At 47.7% G+C, this 6,236-nt stretch overlaps 1 protein-coding gene across 6 annotated transcripts in view; it reads left to right on the top strand.

Annotated features, from left to right (window-relative positions):
- Positions 1 to 6,236, top strand: part of CLYBL (citramalyl-CoA lyase) — a 237,867-nt gene that overhangs the window by 131,041 nt on the left and 100,590 nt on the right. The gene's annotated exons all lie outside the window — the stretch shown is intronic.

Below are 6,236 nucleotides of genomic sequence, written 5' to 3' on the forward strand. Positions count from 1 at the left end.
TGCCCGAGCCGTCTGGGCTCAGATCCCAGAGGGGCGCAGGAGCCCTACATCCCCACACACGGCCCGCCCTCACTCTTGTCCCCCATCTTTCCCTACTTCCTTGCTCCACAGTTTAACCTCCTCTTGGAGCTGCCTTGGTCACAGTAGAGGTAGCCCCAGGAAAAACAAACAGATAAAACAAAAGGGCCGTATCATTTCTGCGTGGTGTCCTAAATGCAATTTATTGATGTATTATTTCAAAATGATTTATTTGTTTTCTTCTTCTTCTTCTTCTTCTTCTTATTATTATTATTATTATTATTTTTGTGGTGCGCAGGCCTCTCACCGTTGTGGCCTCTCCCGTTGCGGAGCACAGGCTCCAGACGCACAGGCTCAGTAACCATGGCTCATGGGCCCAGCCGCTCCGCGGCATGCGGGATCCTCCCCGACCGGGGCATGAACCCGTGTCCCCTGCATCAGCCGGGGGACTCTCAACCACTGCGCCACCAGGGAAGCCCTGTTTTCTTATTATTTTTTATGTTTATAAACAAATGGGAATTTAGCAAAATTTATTAGAATTTGTGGAGGCAGTTTCTAAAGGGCAAGGGCACATAAAAGATGATTCTTTTTTGTTTGTTTGTTTCAAAAACACTCCTTTAGTGGTAACTGGACTTGAATGCAGCAGAAGATATTTTAAAATAATGTTTGAGTGGAAATGTAAAGTGATACAGCCACTATAGAAAGAAGTATGGTTTTCCCTCAAAAAACCATATGATCCAGCAGTTCCACTTCTGGGATATACCCAAAAGAATTGAAAGCAGGGTTTTGAAGAGATATTTGTTCCTAGCAGCATCATTCACAATAGTCAAAAGGTAGAAATAATCCGTATCCATCAGTGGATGAATGGGTAAACAAAATGTGGTACGTACATGTAATGGAGTATTATTCAACCTTTAAAAAGGAAGGAGAATCTCACATATGCTACAACGTGGATGAACCTTGTGGACATTATGCTAAGTGAAATAAGCCAGTCACAAAAGGACAAATACTGTATGATCTCACTTACCTGAGGTACCTAGGGCATTCAAATTCATAGGGACAGAAAGTACAATAGAATAGTGGTTTCCAGGGGCTGCGGGGAGAGGGAATGGGCAGGTTGATGAAAAGTTCTGGAGATGGATGGTGGTGATGGTTACACAACAGTGGAGATGTATTTAATGGCACTGAATCGTATGCTTAAAAATGGTTAAAATGGTAAATTTTATGTTACGTGTATTTTACCACAGTAAAAAAAAATATTTGACCAGCAGAGGTGTAAAATAGAATACAGATCAGCTCAAGGTGGGAAATACTGATCTTGAAGGTTTAACACGATCCATAAATTGTTTCATCATTGCTCAAATAAGGCAGTTATAAACCTGTACCCAGCGTTTCGATCTCCAGCCCCTTTGCATGGCCACCTTCACTCACTATATCATGCCTCTTTTCCTGGAATGTTCAAAACCCTGGTGTAAAGAGTGCAAAGGGCTGTGCATGAGCACATGGCCAGCTAGGCACCCTCATGCCCCGCTGGTGGCGAAATAAGTTAGTACAGCCCTTTGTGAAGACAGTCTGGGGAAGGCTGTGAAGAGCATAACCATGGTCACGCCCACTGTCCCTTTTAGCCCTCTGAGGACAGAGGCTAATGGACATATGTGGCCCTCTCTCCTTAAATGCTTGCCAGCCCACTGCCCATCTAGCCCTGAGTCCATCCTTCCCTTCATTCCGCTCTCGGGTCCAGTCCCTCTACGTGCTGGGCGGCATGGTGCTGAGAGCTACGCATACGCCCGTGTTGGGTCAGGGTGGGGAGATGCAGTGTGGAGAGCACGCATCTAGGCACTGATATGTGTTAACTATCTAGTAAGTAATGTATAGGCGTTGTCTTCATCAGGGTTCTGCAGAGAAACAGAACCAGTAGGGCGTGTGTGTGTGTGTGCGCGCGCATTTGTGTGAGAGATATATATAAGAGATGTAGTATAGGGCTTCCCTGGTGGCGCAGTGGTTGAGAGTCCGCCTGCCGATTCAGGGGACGCGGGTTCGTGCCCCGGTCCGGGAAGATCCCACGTGCCTCGGAGCGGCTGGGCCCGTGAGCCATGGCCGCTGAGTCTGCGCGTCCGGAGCCTGTGCTCCGCAACGGGAGAGGCCACAACAGTGAGAGGCCCGCGCACCGCAAAAAAAAAAAAAGAGAGAGAGATGTAGTATAAGGACAATAAGACCCACATGATTATGGAAGCCGATAAGTCCCAAGAGCTGCAGTCAGGAAGCTGGGGACCCAGGAGAGCCATTGGTGTAAGTTCTAGTCCAAAGGCTGGCAAGCTTGAGAACCAGGAAGAACCAATGTTTCAGTTCAAGTCCCAAGGCAGGAAAATCTGGAAGGCTAGCAGGCAGAAGGAGTTCCTTTTTTGCTCAGGGGAGTATTGGCCTATTTGGTATCTTCCCTGATTGGATGAGGCCCACCCACATTAGGGAAGGCAGTCTGCTTTACTCAGTCTGCTGATTCATGTGTTAATCTCACCCAGATATATCTTCACAGACACACCTAGAATAATGTTTTACCAAATATCTGGGCACCTTGTGGCCTGGTCAAGTTGGCACGTAAAATTAATCATCATGGTATTATGTACTAAAATGATTTAGAATTAATTGTGCTGCCTAAATCATTATTGTAGTTACAATTGCTTTTCAACTCAGTTTTGAATTTAAGAGTGACATTATGGAAAATCCTGAATCAAGTTCTTTTCTGCACGTGGTTAAGTCTGGACTGCCATTTAGATAATTCAAAAAAAGTATTAGGCCCAGAACTTACAGGATCAATACATTTTTGTTTATGGAGTGATAGCATGAATGTGACAAGGGGAACAACTTGGAAGTTCCTTGGCCTTCCCTGTTTCCATCTGAGCCCTCCAGCATATGGTGCTGGCTGAGGGTCATCCATGGGTGAGGCAAGAGCATCTCAGAGCCAAGTATCAGCGTCAAGGCTAAGATGTGGAGTCCTCAGTTAGGGTCCCTGGACCTTGTACAGCATATACCACCTGGCCTTGGCTTCAGAGAGCTCTGCCGCTTGTGAAGAGAGATCAGCTGAGGCCTCCACCCTCAGTCCCACCTGCCTTCCCAATCCCTGAATTTGGATGTTTGCCTGGGCTCTGGCAAGCTTCTTCTCTATCTGCATTGGTTGTAACTTGGGTGGAACCCTGCACTGGGGCCCTCTGGAGCCTCAGCTGCCTGGGCCAGAGGAGAGGAGTAGAATCTGGGCAGGTAGCTTGAGGGCAGGGGAACCAGCCCAGCTGAGCATCTGCCCCCACAGGGCAGGGCCAGCATTGAGTCAGCGGGGGGTGTGGCAAACTCGGACTTGTATGTTGGCTACTTGGGGGTTACGGCTGAGGAGCAGTTTTTAAGCAGTGGGAATGCTCCCAAGTGCTGTAGCAGCCAGTGTGATGCTGACCACCACAAGAGCCGGCCAGGCAAACCCAGGCATCCTCCCACGGCGTGACCCACAGGGGCCTGGGAGGGAGCTGGAGCCGTGCTGCATTGGCCATGCAGGCTCCCAGCCCTCGCCCCTGTGAGCCTGACCCCAGGCTTAGGTGAGCAAGTCTGACTCCGGCCCCTGCTGGTGCCTGTCGGCTGCCTCACCAGAGGTGGTGCAGGTCCTCATTGCCTGGTGCTGTGGGGCCCTGGGAACGGGTACCTCTTACTTAAGAGGGGAGGAGAGGGAGACCTGGAGGAGAGTCCACTTCAGCCCCCTGAGAACAGGGCTAGGTCCCCTCTCACTGAATATGATAGAAGTTCTCCTAATGCCAAGTTCCTATAGCCCTTGCTTCCTAGGGAGGCGGCAGTGTGACCCCACATGATGGTTCCCAGGACGCGGGAAGCACTCGGTCTGCAGTGGCCGATCCATACCCCAAGCCCCCTGTGCTCCCCACTCCATGTGGTCACGTTCTCCCCATCTCTGCACGGACTCTGGCCCCTCAGTGCTTCAGCCACCTGACAAGGGCTGAGTGGTCACCACCTAAGAATTGCAGGGACTTCGTTTATCTTTGTGCTTTTCCCAAGGATCTGACCCCCTAGTGATCACTTGTTACCTAGTGAAAACTAGAATCAGATCTGGGGTTGAAAGCAGCATCTAGCCAACACGCCCTGGTTCCTGACCTGTGTGTGCTGACATAAAATCCTCCCTTCCCCAACTTACCAATCTATATATTTTTAAAATTTTATTTATTGTTGGCTGCGTTGGGTCTTTGTTGCTGCGCGCGGGCTTTCTCTAGTTTTGGCGAGCGGGAGCTACTCTTCGTTGCGGTGCGCGGGCTTCTCACTGCGGTGGCTTCTCTTGTTGCAGAGCGTGGGCTCTAGGCGCACGGGCTTCAATAGTTGTGGCATGTGGGCTCAGTAGTTGTGGCTCGCGGGCTCTAGAGCGCAAGCTCAGTAGTTATGGCGCACGGGCTTAGTTGCTCCACGACATGTGGGGTCTTCCCGGACCAGGGATCGAACCCGTGTCCCTTGCATTGGCAGGCGGATTCTTAACCACTGTGCCACCATGGAAGTCCTTCACCAATGTATTTTGAAAAGCCTGTCAGATTTTCTAACAAGAACTAAATATGAGTTAACATTAAAATCCAATTGCTATTTTTAAAACTCCAATTGCTATATAAAGCACATTTCACCTAAATAAAAATAGATTTGGTAAGTAAGCCAACCGTGAGTTGGGTCAGCATTTGTAAAAGTGTCTGATATACAGGGCTCTTCCTGGAATATGAATTCATTAGAACTTCAAAAGCAAAACAGCATGAGGTTGGACACTTTGCTGGAGCACTGGAGAGTTCTCAGCCAACGAGAGGCTAGATGGATTGATATTTGTTAAATTGGGATTCTGTTTGTACTGCCTTCAATTTAGTCCTTTCTCAGGATTTGGGGGTTCCCCTTCAAATCTAGTTTGTTGACTTTTAATCATAAAAGATTTTGTCAAATGCTTTTTTCTACATCTACTGAGATGATCATGTGGTTTTTGTGAAAGCTGTGAATTTAAGTTACACTGGCTCCACCTAAGGGGAAATGTGACTTTTTGGAAAATACATAAATGGATAAGGTTCAGCAGTGTAATACCCGAATCTGAGGCACTAGTACTGGCTTCAGCAAAACTCCTCTGATGCAACTATTTTGTTACCTCAGGGCTCACCGGTCATGAGAAACTAAGTTGGGTAAGGGTAGAGCATTTTCTAGCCCTGGAGCTATTGGGTTGGCCAAAAAGCTTGTTTGGGTTTCTCTGTAACATCTTACGAAAAACCTGAACTAACTTTTTGGCTAACCCAATATATCCCTCACTGCAGAAGACAAATAGAAGTTCCGAAAGAGTGGGAGGCCAGGCAGAATATTCCCCAGTTTCATCACTCATGCTTTCCCCCCACAAGCTTCTCTCAGCATCTGAAGAGCTTAGTCCCTGCTACTGGCAGGGACTTCCTTTACTTCACATGCCCTGTCCTTGCTCACTCTGCCTCCTGGGAGCTTGAGGTTTGGACCCTCAAGCAGTTGGAAATTAGCAGACTTGCTTCTATTCACTATGGACTTGATCTAAGAATCTGGTTTGAACTACAGGCTCAGCAAGGACTTCTTGGTGTTCACCCTCTCCCCCCACAACTTCCAAACCCTGCCATGATGGCTACTGATTCAGTGGGTGGGCATGTACAGCATCATGGTTTCCAAGCAAGGAAAACTGCCGTTCCTCTCAAAGTTATCGTTCCCAGTCACTTCATTAGTGGGAAGTTTCATAATTGGTACCCAGCTCCCCTGCCTAAATATGGTAGGATTATGTGCTGGCAACTTTTAAAGTCCAGCAATCCCAGATCCTTTCTAGGACCAGTAAGACACTTTGGTGATACTTTGAAACCATGGTGCAGAGGTTCTGATCCTTGGCTGCACCTTGGAGTCTCCCTTGAAGCTTTAAAGAAACACTGATGTCTGCGACTCACCACAAGGCTCTGATTTAATTGAGCTGGAGTGTGGTCTGAGGTTTTTTCTTTTTCCAAGTTCTCCAGGTGATTGTAATGTGCAGCCAAAGTAGAGACCTCTGTACTAGCTATCAGCTAAGTAAAGAAACCACTAGCTTGGATGAGAAGTCACATACCAAATGGCAGATCCTCAAATGGATGTTAGCTTAGTTAATTATTGCTGCTATTTCAAATATTGTTAGCAGTTTGTCAGGTTTTTGTTTGTTTGTTTGTTTGTTT

This window comes from Physeter macrocephalus, chromosome 13, assembly GCF_002837175.3.
Source record: "Physeter macrocephalus isolate SW-GA chromosome 13, ASM283717v5, whole genome shotgun sequence".
Lineage (NCBI taxonomy): Eukaryota > Metazoa > Chordata > Mammalia > Artiodactyla > Physeteridae > Physeter > Physeter macrocephalus.